Below are 17,842 nucleotides of genomic sequence, written 5' to 3'. Positions count from 1 at the left end.
ACTTCAAAGGAAAGTCTCTCTTGTTTGTGAAATCCTGCCTTGGCCAGGCCAGGCCGCAGACACACACCAGGGGGTTGGAGACTACATTGTGTGAGGGCAGACACAGCCCTTTCAGATGTACGTGACCACTCCTCCCCATCGTCCTAGCACAGATGGCTCATCAGGATATGCAGGCTACACCCCAGCTCCCTTAGTGTCTCTCTCTATGGCGAGGTACAAACAGCCCAACTGTCAAACTAACCCAAACAGGGAATCCACAAGCAGGCAGAGTCACAGAATGGTTTAAGCAAGAAAATGGCCAATTTCTAAAAGTGGCATTTTCAAACACACAATCTCAAAACCAACTTTCCTAAAAGATGTATTTTTACATTTTGGGCTCCGAGACCCCAAACTCCACATGTCTATTTGCTCCCAAAGGGAAGCTATGCTTTAATCATATTTAAAGGTAGCCCCCTTGTTAACCTATGAGAGAGATAGGCCTTGCAAAAGTGAAAAATGAATTTGCCAGTATTTCACTGTCAGGACATATAAAACACATTAGTATATGTCCTACCCTAAACATAGACTGCACCCTGCCCATGGGGCTATCCAGGGCCTACCTTAGGGGTGTCTTACATGTAGGAAAAGGGAAGGTTTAGGCCTGGCAAGTGGGTACACTTGCAAAGTTGAATTGGCAGTTTAAAACTACACACAAAGACACTGCAGTGGCAGGTCTGAGCCATGTTTACAGAGCTACTATTGTGGGTGGCACAACCAGTGCTGCAGGCCCACTAGTTGCATTTGATTTACAGGCCCTGGGCACCTCTAGTGCACTGTACTAGGGACTTACCACTAAATCATATATGCCAAATGGGGATAGTCAATTACATACACATTTATATGGGAGCACTTGCACTTTAGCACTGGATAGCATTGATAAAGTGCCCAGAGAAACAAAACCAGCAAAAACAGAGTCCAGCACACATCAACAACCTGGGAAACAGATGCAGAAATGTAGGGGAAACAGCGCCAAGGATGCCAAGTCTAACACCAACTAATCCAATCCTAATGTTGCAGCAACAAGTACTGTAGTCAGAAGAAGGTGACAGGGAAAAACCTATGTCACACAGTTAAAGTGTGTATAATGACTGGGAAATGTATCTACAAGTAACCACAACACAAAGAATCCGCTAGCCCCAGGGAGCTCACCTCTGTTGTTTGGTAGTGCTGGAAATACACTACTCAGACTGTATAAGTAAAAGCCAACATGCCATTGAATGTTTAAGAGGCTCAGGGATTCTCCAGTACCTCTAGAAGGCCCTTAAAAGGTTTTTCAGCTTGAAGGCACATCACTGTCCTTTTTGCCATGCAAACACAGATTCCCTTGGATGAACGAGTGTACACAACTGCATATGATTGCCACATTCCTGCAAGTCACTCCCTGATGCTTGTCAACAATTAGTTAATGATCTTTCTCCATGTAACATGTGCTAAGCACTTCACCAAATGATTCTACATTAATGGCATGGAAATGCACATTGTGAGTCAAAACTGTAGTCCTACTTGTAGTTTCCTTTATTGCTTTTGGGATTGTACAATGTCAAATGTAGATGGAGTGATGGTGAGGTTATGTGTGCCACCAAGCAAAGGGAATATACTCCTGTGTGTGGCGCCACATGAACTGTAAGCCCATCACACATATGTGAGGGTAACATACATCATCCCAAGAAGACAGGTAGAATATGCATGAAACAGCAGTGAAAATGGTATGTCAAAAGTGAAAGGTACACATGCTAACATGTAGACACAGGGAATGATGGCAACAGTGATATTACCAAAATCATGTCAATGGACGTTCACTACTTATTTAAGGAAAGTATTTCTCTGTGACTGCACCCAAAGGGCAATGTGTTCTCTGTCACATGAATGATGGATACCTTCACATGAGAGATGGTAGTGTGGCACCAGCATTAGTGACACACTGAAGACAAGTGGCCTGTGGGGGACAAATGCCAATATTCTCACTTGAGCAGACACATGGCTGAGAACAATTATCTATTACCTCATGTTGTATGTTGTTGGGGCTGACACAGTGAAGACAAATGTACTGTTGGATACAGTTGACACCCACAAGAACAAACAGCATGACCTGATTGATCACTGTACTGAACATGTGTTGGCCCTGGAGAGTAAATGTGTTGTGGGCTGCACACTGTTATGCCCTAGGTCACTGGGCCAGTAGACAAGGCACATCAGCATGCACCAACTTCCATACCTCCACATACAATTGCTCATCTTGTATGTCACACATGGCCCATCTCCAATCTTCAGGGGGAGATGGCAGACTCTAATCATCTACTTGGCAGTGTAACAGGCATAAAGATGCCCAGGGCTCACTGCCTTGTAGCTGCTGTGCTCCCCTCAAACGCCCATCAAGCTTGGGGTAGGACACTCTCAGAATGTGGGCCATCTGAGAGGTCAGGATCTAGGGTGTGCCCTACCCATGTTGGGAGTGCAGCCCCATCTGGACCTCCATGATCTTCAAAGTGCAAGGTCTCAGATCCTCACATCTCTCATGACAGTAGTGCGCTCTGCCGGCTATGGGCCCCCAGGTTCCACAACTTCTGGGTGATGGCTCACCAAATCCCTTTCTTTTGATGGATGTTGACCTGTATGGATACAATAGATAAATGAAAAGATTACAATTCCAGTTTTTGGGCCAACTGGTTGTGTCACACACATTCCAGAAGCACCAAGCACAAAACGTTTGTAATTGTCAACACACCACAAGTGTAAAGCACACATGCTGATGAGTACAGGGACATAAATACACATATTTGGAGTCATCTGCAGACTAACCCACTACCCTGCTTATGGCCTACACTACCTAAACAAGCCTATTGTCATCAGGTAGCCCAGGCTCAAGCAACATGTACTATGATGTGAGCCACAATGAAACACAACACACCATTTTTACTTTCTGAAGGGTCAACTCTTTGGGCCTGACTGGTCAGACACATTTACACCCAGCCACATTGAATTACTACAGGCAAATACCATAAGACAGACCATACCTTAAGACTTAAGTGACAATGACAGGGCTGCCATGGGTGACAAGTATAGTATATTCCCTGTGCATGTATGAACATGTGGGCTACCCAATCCAATCTCATGCCACTTAAGTGTGGATTTGTGTGGTATGTACAGAACACACCTTTTACCTTATGTGGCAATCTTACATATATGGCATCCAACATACTAAGCTTGGTCTGATCGGTTGTCTGTAACCAAACTAATGAGTCACAGGTCATGACCTCCCCTGAATCACCCAACTTTATAGGCCGTAGGTTTGTCACTTGTGCAATACGTTTGTACTGTACAAATATGAATTATGGAACGGTGACAACAAAGCTGTGGGAGTAAGTCACCTGTAATACGTCAATGACACACAATGACTTTGAGGCTCAATGTAAATATGTTGTAGGTCAGGGAGTTACATCAGGGCCCATTCCTAATGTAGTCAATGCAAAAAGGCCTTCAGGCCAAGTTTTGCCACTGAAGACTGATTTTGGCCATATCCAAGGATCTGCAGGTCTGCAGGGAGTGGACCCGGTGCCACAGTTGCATGGCCACAGTAACTCTACCCCAGCCTGGTCTATGTCCAATACTGTGGAAAATATTTGATAGGCCCTGGTCTCTGTAGGCTGAGCATGCAGAACCTACATGACACTCACATTCTCATCACTTCCATGTATGACAGTACATAATTTGCCCATCCTCTATGTGGGTTCAGGGTTGTGTGTCACTCTGAAGGGCACAGTGACCTTTACATGGTTCTCATACAACACTTTGACAAGGCCAGATGTGGGCTGAGTGATCTGTGGGACTAAACTCATTTCTAACAAGATCCTTAAATGATTAAAACAGTTTACATACACATCTCATGCTATAAGGCACATACATGTTGTTATACATTTACAAACAGCATATCCGAAGATATGTCATTGCATGGTTGTACAGTCTCCTTGTCTAGATATATGAATGCAACAGAAGGAGGATCTAGGGCTTATCACACAACACAATGGTAATGTGAAATACATAGAGTACTTCTCTTTACTGCCAGCATAATGTACATGTAATGTATGGAATACCAAATGTGACAACAGCCCCCAAAGAGTCTAAATGGTACACAGAGGCACAATTTAGCCTATGAGGAAGGAAAGGATGGTGTTGAACAGAGCTGAATATGACAATGAGAGTCTTCCTTGCTCCTCTGACGAGCAATAAAGTTGACCTAACAGGGGAAGGACCTCCTCAACGAGCCTCTCCAGCTCCTCAGAAGAGAAGGCAGGGGCCTTTTAACCTGCTTGGCCTGGCATGATTGCTCTCAGAGGCAGTACACAGCAGCTGAAGTGGTAGAGGTGTTGATGGCAGCAGTGTCAGTAGTCAAGTGATTTAGCAAAGCGCTGTGTACATGAACACGGTCATCGCCACAATGGCCAGAGCCATTGGCCCATGACTGTCACAGTCACCACTGTTAGCTCATGTCTGTGTCCACTGCAGTTGAGACCTCCTACCACACGATCAACTTTTGCTGGCGGTTACTGGTGGTTCCTAACATCCAGTGAACTAGGTCTGGCATCTGCAATTTTGGCAGTTGTAAATATAATATTGGGCTCAGTTAAATGCTCTACATCATCAATATATGTGTCTGATCATCACAAACAATCTAAAGTAGCTTTGTTGTATAGGTTCTCCTACCCAATCACCAGTTTAGTGTGCTGCTGGTCACAGATGGCATATTACAGTGGTGCACTATCCACTGGGGTGACAGTATTTTTGGCGGCCGGAGCAGACTGTTAAATTTCAAGGGACATATAAAGAGCAGGTAATTGGGTGATGCCAAAATCCATGTTGTTGACACGTGTACACAACCATGAGACTCACATTTGACCCTTGAGCATTAGACAGCTTTGATGTGTAATGGGTGTGATGTTTTTCCAGTTAGTAACGCTTGATTTTGGTCCTATTCATCATGTATTTTGGTGTAGACACAGTGACTAAAGCTGCAAATCATTTAAGTACACAAATAGATACTCTGGGAGATGGAGGAGGTGACAAGCTCCAGTATACCGCCCATTGCCAGATCTTCAAACAATGGAAGAACGTCACATCATTAAGCACTTCCGTCTCAAGAGGCAAACTATTGTGGACTTATGTCATCAGTTGGAGCCAGAGGTAATGCCTGAAAAAACACCATTCCAACATGCATACCACCCATTGTTGAAGTCATGGCAGTATCATACTTCCTGGCCACAGGGTCCTTCCAATATACAGTGGCCAAATCTGGTGGTGTGTCCCAACCCATGTTCAGTGGTGTGTTAAAAGATGTGCTATCAGCAATGATGAAACACATAGACAACTTTTTAATGTACCCCAGCCGTAAGGATTTTTCCAATCTGAAGGCTGACGTCTATGGTTTTGGTTTACTCCCACATGTGGTGAGAGCCCTTGATGGCACAAATATTGCCTTGGTGCTACCACAGGCCAGTGAACAAGTCTATTGCAACAGGAATCACTTTCACTCTATCAATGTGAACGTTGTCAGATTTCTACATCTCAAATGTCTGGGCCCCGTTTCCAGGTTAAGCCCATGATTCTTTTATAATGTGGAACAGCACAAGCCCCAGCTGATCAGTCCTGATTTTGTGTGTGCAATGACAGGTGCCCCAATCATGAAGTAAGTGACTAATTGTGGCACATTTGTCTCATTCCAAAATAGGAGACTTAGAATATCCAATTCATCAATGATTGTTGACACCGCTGAGGAATCAAACTACACCAGGAGAAGTCCACTTCAATGATGCCCATGGAAGAAGACCGCAGGCATTGGAGCAGGCTTTTGGGCTCCTGAACACCAGATTTTGCTGTCTTGACAAGACCTGGGGAGTCCTCCTCTACTTACTGGGAAATGTGTGTCAGATCACCTTGGCAAGTTGCATGCACCATAACATTGCCCTGTGGAGAAATAGCCCTAACATTACAGAAGTTGGGGAGCCTGCTGTGCCACCTGGTGAGAATCCTGAAATGTCAAATGAAGATGATAGTGGTAAAGAGGAAGGAGCTGACTTGCAATAAGATCTCATCCACAGCTTCTTCTCATAAGTGTAAGTATCTAATGCAATGCCATTACTTTACTGTACAATGAACTGTAATTGTGATAATGTGTGGAGTATATTTTTGGTAATAGTTAGGGAGATGATGCTCAGACAAAATCTGCCAAAGGGTGTTTGATGAGGAAACTTTTGACACATTCACATTTTGATGAATTTGCTTTGTTTGTGTCAATTCTTTCGAATGGACTTTGTTCTCCAAACATTTGCTATGTGACTAGTGTCATACGTATGGTTTCATAATTATATTCCTTGTTTTGTTCTTTGTTCAGATACCTTCGCCCTGGGCATGTTGGAGTTGTGACATTGGCATGCCTATCATGCTGTTGGAACAAACAAAGTGGATATGGATTGTTCCTGGGAATGTATTTCATAGACTTTGGGTGCAGAAGACCTGTGTCAATGCAGCTTGCACAGTGATAGGATGGAAGTGCAGGAGACTCCGTTGGACTTGTTTGTGGTGGCCATGATGCTTCATGTGTATCATCATGTAGTCAAAAAAATATATTGTTGGGCAAAATCATGTCAGTTCCCCATCACATTGGCTAAATGCTTTTTTTGACTAAACTGTGTGTAGCTGATAATGTGTTACATAATTGTAGGACAAAATGCCTGTGGCACATCACTGACATTTGTTTGTGTTATACCACCATATGCAGTAGCACTGGATTGTAATGACCCTGTGATCAGGGACAGTTGTACTGGCATCTTACGAGGTGTTGCATTATATGAGGTGTGTTTCCTTTTGAGAGCTACAGGATATGGCTCTAGCTGATGACATCAACCATATAAATGTTTTCCTATTTTACAGCCCAATGTCTGATATGTCCATTCCTACAGTGTTCTGTCGGTCTCTACCAGTATATTTGGTGGCCTACGGAGCCTGATATGGTGAAGTCTACATAGCTAAATCTTAATTTTAAGACAGCAAACAATTAATTTTTGAATGGTGAATGTATTACAATCCTAATACAGAAAAATAATTTGGGACAGAAAGAAACAAAGATGTAGAGCGAAGGGGTCAGTCATGGTGAATGAAATCATTGGACTAGATTCCACACCATTGGAAGTCCAAAGTCAAGAGTACTCCTCCCATTGGAACTGGAATGTGGTTCAGGATCAGTCCACTGAGTGTATGGGTGGCACACAAAGGAAGACATTAAGGAAGAGGTTTCTTGCTGGCAGTAGTGGGTGTCTTGCCATCCGCACCTCCTGGTATCTTGCATAGACTGTCCTGCTTGCAAGGGGGTGAGATGAGCTACTGCAGAGGCAGGGGTGCCCGAGGGTGGTTATGCCTCTGGCAGGCCCTTCCTTCCTGTGTCTGCGGCAGATGTACTTGGCCTTGAGTTATTTGGCACACAGGAAGTGGTGTATGGTGGTTGTAAAGCACTGCTAAGGGTTGTGTCGGTGTCCCTCAGCACCGCTGTTATGGTGCCTATGTTTGAATTGTGGTAATCCAGTTTTTGGATCATGTAACTCTGCAGTAGCTTCATTTCCTAGAGTTCAGTTAACACCTGGCCCATCATGCCTTGGGACTCCAGATGGATCACCCAAGACGTGGCTGATGGTATTCCGGTCCACAGCTTCCCCAGTGGCCTCACTCTGCTTGTCCACAGCATCCCTCCCACGCACCCTACACCTACAGGCCTATGCCCTAGGCACAGGTGCCCTCTCGTACGGGGTCCTGAACCCTCAGTGTCAGGAGTGCTGGGTTACACCTCAGGATCCAGGACTGGGGGGCACAAGATGGTTGGAATGGTGCTAGGTACACAGGTTGGGGGGGGGGGGGTGTTATTATCTGTGATGTTGACCCAGCAGGGTTGGGATGTGTTATTGTGGGCACAATAAGACTCACTGTTGGCATCTGACCGGATTGTCCAGGAATGCCAGTACCATCTTCCACTTCCACAAGTCCAGGATTGTTGTTATCACTGAGGGCTCCATTCAGGAATGGGGTGTGTGTCTGGTCGGTGGACGAGGTCTGCCCAGGGGCTGTGCCAGCTCAACCTGTTGAGCAAGAGTATACATTGTTATTTGTTAAGTGTGATATCTACATCCAAAGATTTTGGGCCAGATGTATGAACAAACCCCTTTGCGAATCGCAAATAGCGATTTTTAAGAAATCGCTATTTCTGAGTCGCAATATGCAATGTAACATAATTGCGATTCGGAATTAGCGATTTCTTAAAAATCGCTAACGCAATTTGCGAGGCCCAAAAAAAATTGCGATTCGGTATTTGAAAACCGCAAATTGCGAGAACGCACACCTGGCAGAGCCTGATGACATCACAAACAGGAAGTGAGTCATCCCAGGCAGTTTGCAGGTGCCACACCCAAAGGAGCAGTGAGAGAGACACAGCCCAGCCACAGGGAGCAAGTCTATGAACAAGGCAGGACTGCACATCAGCATGGACAACTTTGCAAATGGAAAGGAGAAGGGAGAGAGGAAAAGAAATTTGAAGTTCAGTGAGCAGGAACTGGAGGTGCTCACTGAGGAGGTGGTGAGGAGCCATGACCGGCTGTTCGGGAAGAGCTCACTCCAGGTCCCTGAGAGTGAGAAGCGCAAACTCTGGGCGGACATACAAACAAAAGTCTGCGCTGTGGGGGTTGCGCAGCGCTCAGTGGAGGAGATCAAAAAGAGGTGGTATGACCTGCGTTCCCGTGCCAAGGAGAGGGTGGCCAGAAGACTACAGGAGGCAAGGAGCACAGGAGGCGGACCATCCACCGAGACACCCTCCACCCCCATGGAAGACCTGGTGGAGTCGACACTCCTCCCAGAAGCTGTCAGTGGGGTCACTGACATAGACACATCCGGCACACCAAGCACCAGTAAAGGTAAGTGCAATATTGAAATGTAACCCCATATGTGTATGTACAAATGACCCTTAGGAATTAGCAATTAGTGCAAAGCATTGTGATAAGTAGTCCATTCCACATCTTAGAAGCAGCACAACAATGCCTTATGGGAGTGGTAGTCCACAACCCAGAGCTGAAAGTAGCACTTTGAATGTAATTATGTAGAGCAACACCCAGAAGAACACAACACCCACTACATAGTGATATGATGTAACTGTACATTTATTACCATTGTTTAACCTTTGGTGATACATAAATAAATGACATGCTGCACATTGTCATTGCAGATGGACCAGGCCCAGCAGCATCAGCATGTGCAGTTGTGGGGGATGCTGAAACCCAGCCTCCATCAGACTCCAACACCAGTGAGTCAGTGAATATTGCACCTATCAGATGCAGGGCAAGGGCTGTACCGCTCCCCGAATTGAGCCAGGACTCAGATGACATGCGGGATGACGGCCACACTCCATCCCCAGACGGCAGATCCACCGTGATGCAGGAGTCCCAGGCCCAGCGTCACTCAACACCCCACAGGAAGCCTCAATATGCAGGCACACAGCATGTGGAAGCAGGAGAGGGCCCATCAGTCTTCAGTGGCCTGGAATCCTCTATGCTGAAACTGCAGCGTCTGGAAAATAAGAAGATTGCGGCACTGCATAGGCAGATGCAGGCACACAATGCCAACATGGGGGGGCTGCATCGGCAGTTGGAGTGCCCCAATTCAAATATTTCAAAGCTGCATGAGGGACAGATCACAGCTTCCGAGAACACCAGGGAGCTGACCAATGCAGTGAGGGAACTGTGCACAGAGCTAAGGCATGACAGAGTCAGCCACCGCAGGCATGAGAGGCGATTCATGGGCATGTTCAGTGGATTCTGGAGATCGGTCAATCGCCTTGCAACATCTACGGCCCTCATATTGCGGTGTGCTGTGGCCGCACAGGTGGAGGCAGCGCACAGCAGTAGGGATGTAGCACAGGGACTGGTCCAGATAACGAATGTGCTGGATACTATGCTGGGCAACCGCTCTGCTACACCCAGTGAACTTGGACTAGGGGAGACTGAGGACTCATCTAGCCTCAGCAGCGTAGCAGTGCCCATTAGAGATCCTAGGCGTCGCAGTGCCTGGCACAGCACTGCCACAGAGGCAGATACCAGAGGTGCCGGTGAGACCACTGCGCCCTCGAGTGGCTTGCGTGGCCGTAAGAAGTGACTGTAATGGCCACAGGGGACTGTCTGTTTTTTTTTTTTTTTCAGTGAACTATGAATAAATAGTGAGACACTGTTACTGCTTATTTAATGACACATGTGTTTAATATTTGTGCAAGTGACACTTCTGTTACCTGATGTTAAGGTAATAAAGGTACTAACTACCAGTACACATGTCAGTGAAGTTGTGTTGTTATTACTTACATCTGAAATGGTTGTGTGTGATGTCTGCACGCCTTTGCCTGCCCTCTGCTGCACTGGTCCTGTCTGCTGGCTGTAGGGGGGGTATGGGATCATCATTCTCATCTGGGTCTGGATCGGATATTTCCACAGGTGTGTCCCTGGTGGTATCTATATTGTGCAGGATCGCACATGTGGCCACTATTCTACAGGTCGTGTCCAGGCTGTACTGTAGTGATCCTCCACTTTTGTGAATGCACCGGAAGCGACTCTTCAGCAGGCCAAAGGTGCGCTCAACCACATTGAGGGTTGCCCTGTGTGCTGTATTGTATCTCCGTTCTGCTGGTGTTGTAGGAATTAGGTAGGGCGTCATCATGTAGGTGCGCACTGCGTAGGCACTGTCTCCTGGAAGGAACAGAGGGTATAATGTGTAAGTGAGCCATCTGACGTCACAACGCCATCAATGCACCAGTGTACAGAGGGACAATACCTAGTAGATATCCTTCACCAAACTCTCCAGCTAGCAGTCTTGTGTGAATCCCGCTGTGGCGAAAGATGTATGAATCATGTGTGCTCCCTGGGTACCTGGCCACAAGATCAGTTATGATGTAGGAGGCATTGCACATCACCTGTATATTCATTAAATGTTGGTATTTACGGTTGCAGTACACATACTCTGTGGCCAATGGTGGACAGATTGCAACATGTGTCCCATCAATGGCACCTAGGACGTGGGGAACTGTGCTATATGGTAGAAATATTTTTTTGTCTGCTGTATTTCCTGTGGGGTGTGGGGGAATCTGACGTACTGGTGTATCCTACTCAGCATGGCGTTGATAAATGCATTCAAAAATCTAGAGAGAGCACTCTGTGATAACCTTCCAGCTGCTGCAATGACCCCTTGATAGCTCCCTGAAGCTAGTAGGTGCAGGGAGCATAATACCTGCACATGGGTGGGTATGCTATGTTTCCTATGTGTTGTGCGCTGCAGTATGGGTTGTAGCTCAGCTATCAGGTCAAGTATCATGGCTGAGTTCAACCTGTACTTATCATATATCTCCTCCTCAGTCTGGTCAAAAAAGAAAATGTGCACTCTGAAAATGCGCTCCTGTCTTCTCCTCCCTCTCCTCAAACCTGCCAAGATCCTCATTCTCCTCGCCATGACATAGAGTGCAGCCATTGTGGAAAAGAGTCTGAGGCATGCTGGGCTTCTTTATATAGGTTGCACCTGGTTACCACCTGGTTTCACTCAGTGGTAACTTGCATGTGCAAAAGGCCATTCTGTGAAAATTCACAATTTGCACATTTTTGATGCATCGAATTGCGACATGGTTTTGCGAGTTGTAAATTGCGTCTCGCAATTTAAGACTTTAAATACCGGATCAGTATTTGTGAGTCGCTATTCCGAATCATAATTTGTGAAATGTTAATTGTGATTCGGTATTTCATGTCGCAAATTGCGAGACGTAAAATGTGAGACGCAAAACCATGTCACTTCGCAAAAAATCTACATTTTTGCGATTCCTTATTTTTGGGCTGCGAATGCCTTTCATGCATCGCAGACCGCGTTTTTGCATTCGCAAACGGCCAAATTCTGCGATTCACACCGTTTGCGAATGCAAAATGGTTTGATACATCTTGCCCTTTGTGTTACAGTAATTACAGACATGGGGCATTCTTAAGTATTATGTTAGCCTGTTATACCATTTTACCATGGTTTAGGAGTATTTGACATGTGTGAAGCTTGCCTAATCTGTTAGACTCAAGCAGCTCATTATATAGGCTGATCATTTGGACTTTGGATGAGGTAATAAAAATTAAATCTTACCAACAGTGAAACCAACACAGAGGAGAGGCAACATGTGCATGTAACCAATCAGAGGGCTAGTTCAGTGTGATACCGACAAACCCACAACTTTGTTGTATCTGTATCTGCAGTCATCATGTGCGCAGTGCTGTGTCAATGTGTTTGGTGCAGCTTTTGGCCTTAGGAATACTTGGTGTACCTTCTTAGTAGGGTGCCATTCTTGTCCTCAGTGGCCTAATCTTGAGATACCAGGGCTAAATAGAGCTAGGTAAACAGAGAAGTCTCTGAGCTGAGCATGATCTGTGTAGTGCTCACTCCGAGGTGAGTAAACTTAATTTGAGAGATCACATACAGATGTACTTGGGCAAGTGCACACCGGGCTGGTGGTTGGAGTTACAGAAACATGGCTTCCTGGGAGTTGCAGTCAAGTCTCTCCCTGTACTTCCCAGCACTTGACAAATGGCATAATCCAGGTGAATACAATTAATTTGAGAGTTCACATGTAGATGTATTTGGGCAAGTGCATAGTGGCTGGTGTTTGAAGTTACAGAAACAGGGTCTCCTGGGAGTTGCAGTCAGGTCACTCACTCTACTTCCCAACACTTGACAAATGTTATACTCCCATGTGAGTAAACTTCATTTGATAGTTCACATTGAGAGTATTTGGGCAAGTGCTCACTAGGGTGATGCTGACGTTAATGAAACAGGGCATATTGGGCTTTGTAGTTAGGTCACTCCCTTTAATTCCCAACATTTGACAAATGTTATACTCCCAGGGGAGTAAACTTTATTTGTGAGTTCACTGACAGTTGTATTTGAGCAAGTAGACACTAGGCTGGTGGTTGGAGTCAGAGAAATAGGGCCTATTGGGTTTTGCAGTTAGGTCACTCCCACTACTTCTGAAAGCCTGACAAATGGTATACTCCCAGGTGGGTAAACTTCATTTGAGAATTCACATAAAGATGTGTTTGGGCAAGTACACACTGGGCCTCAGGTTGGAGTTAGAGAAACAGTGCCTATTGGGCTTTACAGTCAGGCCTCTACTTTCATCCACTTGACACATGATATACTACTGGGTGAGTAAACTTAATTTGAGAGTTCACTAAGAGGTGTATTTGGGCAAGTGGACACTGAGTTGTTTTTAGCATTAGAGTGATAGGACCAATTGGGCTTTGCAGTCAAGTTACTCCCTCCTTCCCAACACTTGACAAATGGTATACTTCCAGGTGAGTAAACGTAATTTGAGAGTTCACATACAGATGTATTTGGGTAAGTGCACACTGGGCTGGTAGTTGAAGTTACAGAAACAGGCCCTATTGGGCTTTGCAGTCCAGTAATTACGCTCTGGTATACTCCCAGGTGAGTAAACTGTATTTGAGAGTTCACATACGGATGCATCTGGGCAAGTGCACACTGGGCTTGTGGTTGGAGTTACAGAAACAGGACCTCCTGGGAATTGCAGTCATGTCACTCACTCTACTTCCCAACACTTGACAAATGGTATACTCCCAGGTGAGTACACTTCATTTTAGAGTTCACTAATAGGTATATTTGGGTAAGTGGATACTGGGCTGATGTTTGTAGTTACAGAAACAGGGCCTCCTGAGAGTTACAGTCAGGTCAGTCCCTCTACTTTCCAAGACTTGACAAATTGTATACTCCTAGGTAAATAAACTTCACTTGAGAGTACACATACAGATGTATTTGGGAAAGTGCACAGTGGGCTTGTGGTTGCAGTTAGAGTAACAGGACCTATTGGGATTTGCAGTCCTGCCACTCCCTCTACTTCCCAGCACTTGACAAATAGTATACTCCCAGGTGTGTAAACTTCTTTTGAGAGATCACTAACAGATATATTTGGGCAAGTGGACACTGGGCTGTTGTTTGGAGACAGAGAAACAGGGCCTCTTGGAAGTTGCAGTCAGGTCACTTCCTCTTCTTCCCATCACTGGACACATATTGAATATTACATATCTGTTGCCAGACTGCATTTAGGTTGAAGTATACATTTACATATTGAGACATACCATGAGTCCTGAGATGAATGGGATGGGCCTTGGTAGCTGTGATATTAGGTCCAACAATACAGATTGACAGTCTTACATCTCAGATACTCTGGGTATTGAATGTTGTTAGAGTCAATAACCAACACAGTAGAAGAAGCTGAGCTGTGTTTACGCAGGACATTGCAGTTTAGCGGCAATTTTTGTGTTGAAACTTACCAGAATCTACTTCCCCTGGTATTCCTGTCAAGCCCTCAGGATGCAGGATGGCCAAGACCATCTTCTCCCAGGGAAAGAGTTGTAATGATGCAATGGGAGGGCCACAACCAGTCTTATTGGCCTCCAACTGTTGCCTGGAGGACATATAACTCAACTTGCCCCTCAGGTCATTACACCTCTTCCTAATGTCTTCCTTTGTGTCCATAGTGGTGCCCACAGTACTCACTCTTGGGCTTCAAACAACTGTGGCTCTACTCTTATGATTTCATCCACCATGACTCTCATCTCATCCTCTGAAAATTGGGGAGATTTGAAAAGTGACATGGTGGGGAACTAAAATGGGTGACAGGGGACAGGGAGTTACTTAGAAAAAGGAAAACTATATGAGGAGTAAATGGAGAAAAGTGTGTGAAAGGAGTTTTAGGGATAATGAAAAAAGAGGTGCCTTATCTCTCTGGTCAGAAATCAACTCTTTTTGCATTGGAGCTGGAAAGGATCATGGTCTGTGGAGGGGTGTGCTTTATAGTGTGCTTTGCAGGTGTGTCCACTGAGCCCATGATTGTGAGCTGTGTTGTTTTTTAATTCATCCAATGGGCTTTTGTCTGTTGCTTTGCTGAATGTGTACCGCAACGGTCGCCTGTCGTTGGCTAACTGCTGCATAGGGACCGCCGCACTGCCTGTGTGTTTGTAATATGCTCGGCTGTTGCTCACTTTGTTGCAGTACAGACCCCCAAGATAGCAGACCTCTGTGCCGCTGGTGGTCAGCATTTTGGCTGGGTGGGTGGCAGTTCTGCCTGTCTACATCATAATACGGCGGTCTGTAGACTGCCAATGCAGCGGTCTTTTTGGGACCGCAAACATGTCAGTCTGGCAGTCTGACTGCCAAACTCTTAATCAGGCTATTAATTACCTTGACCACATATATTTGTAAACTTAGGCCTATTTTAAAAGAAAATTACAGAGTGCAACGCTGCACCAAAATTGGCAGCGTCACGCCTCATCTTTTTCACAATTCAGGCATGCGATGTATTTAATTGAATAGGGCGCAACCCTGTATTTCCCCAGCGCTGGCATTAAATTGAGCTGCCTAGCGCCAACGCAGGCATCCTAGGACCATAGTGCAAGGATGTCTACATTGAGAGGTTTGATTGTTTATATGTGGGAAGGTGTTCCTTGTGAAGAGAAATGCAAAACATAAATAACTTTGGGATACTAAAGGGATAAAGTTAAGCATGCCAATGTACATCTAGTGTTGATTATCAAGAAGTCTCTTAACCTCCTAGATGCAGGCACGGGCCCCTTGGAAGTGCATGGATGCTACTATCCCCAGCATCAAAGCTGCTGAAAAATGTAATGCTATAAACTTGCTATGTTAATCTTATAATCCAGCTTGGTCAGTGGCAGCCAGAGCATCACATTCCAACTCTCCTAGTTAAGTTAGGATTTCCATTGGGAAAGATCTAATTAAATCCGAGCCGGATTGAAATATATCAGATTTCCATGTCCTAGTACAAACACGTCCTGGTCATTGTGAAAAATAAAAAGGACTTGAATACAGAGACGCATGTATGCATGTGATCTGTGCTAGGTAGGTGACTCATGGTCTCATTTAAAGGTGTCTCAGCATCATGTACGTAAATTAATGATAACACGAAATTGCACGTTACTGCTTCAGGTTGAGCTTTAATAGAGTCATGAATATGAGAAAATGAGAGCTCCCACCTATGGTTAAAATCAACCACGGTCAAGATCTTTGTGAGAAATCAACCGGTTACTGAATGTCTGTACCCACAATAATAAATACATCTTATCTCACATGAAAAATTCATGGCCTTGACCTGCAGTATGTCAACTACAACGTCCTCTCTAAGGGCAGGTCAACATCATATACATGATATATTAATATCACAAGGTTGCCCATTATTACTATAAGATGGGTCCAAAAACAGACATAGAAATTGATAGGTCCCTCTCTTTTCTGCCCCGTTTTGTAGTCCTGGGTCAAGATCATGTATATAATTTTTTTTAAAACAGCGGGATACTGAATACATATATCGTAATGGTAAATTCATCTTGCTGTATTCAGAGATTTTGACAGCTCCCACCCTAAACCTACGGTGTAACAAACACTGTGTGCATCATTACCATAAAGCTGACCAGTCTAGTGGGTCTAATAACAATCATAGATAAAGGAATGCCCGCTCCCACCCTATTAAGTTGATGGAATAACAAACCAGAGGTCATACTTTGTGCTCCATAAACCAAGGCATATGCAATATTGCCTATATGAATCCGTAATGGTTGGTGTACCTTGTGATGTACGGGGAAATTATTAACAGCTCATGCCCTTAACTTAGGGAGTATTCTGGTCAACCAGGCACCCTGGATATTGCTATTATATCTCCAAAATGGTAGATCTATCTTAGCGTATGTGGAAAATGTTTTTTGACAGCTCCCGCCCTTTGCAAAGGGAGTACCAGCACAGTGCCCAGACAGACACATTGTTCCAAGAAGCTGCTTCTTAGCAGATGATATCTCCTACCAAAACTAAAACAAAAAAATATAGCATGTAGTCCATTTCCTAGAAGGAAGGGTACTCAACACGTCCTCAAGGAGTAGTGGGCTCTTTGACCTACCTGTCATCCATGCACTCAGAATTGTCGGTGCATTGCGGGTGGTCAGGATTTGAGTAAACATTCATTGACACAGAGGTAGGACTGTGCTAGCATAACAAAGGCAAACAGTGGTAGTCATATTGAAATGGTGTAGATATAGTAATCAATCTATAGAGCTGGTTCAGTTTCCATAAGCGTCTAATATAGAAGCATGCTAGGTGTATAAGCAGAAAGGAAATTCCCTAGATACCTAAAAGTGATGTCTTCTGCATAGGGGGAGAAAGCACTTACATTTGTAGCAATTAATGCAATTCTGAGAAATAAAAAAAGTTGGGCGGTACTGTGACAGGGAAATTATGATACAATTTAAATAAGGGTGCACTTAATGGAAAAATCTTATCAAGGGTCTAGCTCGGACCAGAGAATATCATCATGTATTTCCCTAATGTGGGTCTGTAACTTTAAGACCCGTCACTGTTCCTTGACAGTCTCTGTGCAATGTCATGAGTACCTTGTAAAGTCTCTAAAATGACCCACCTAAGGTTCTTTGAGGAGTGTCTAGTTTGAATTAAATGTGAGCTCATTTTCATTGCTGCACGCTGATACCAAATGGTTCTACAACACTCGTTAATTCTAGTCTTAACCATTCGTCTAGTCATGCCAAATCCATAAGGCCACAAGGACACTTGATTAAATAGATGTAGTTTTTTGTGTTACGATTCATATGCCTCTTCAGATACCAGTCCCTGCTTGACCCAGGTTGACCATTCTCATCTTCATTGCAAGTGGACATATATTGCA

This window comes from Pleurodeles waltl, chromosome 2_2, assembly GCF_031143425.1.
Source record: "Pleurodeles waltl isolate 20211129_DDA chromosome 2_2, aPleWal1.hap1.20221129, whole genome shotgun sequence".
In the NCBI taxonomy this organism is placed as follows: Eukaryota; Metazoa; Chordata; class Amphibia; order Caudata; family Salamandridae; genus Pleurodeles; species Pleurodeles waltl.
Note: the sequence above shows the minus strand (reverse complement) of the source record.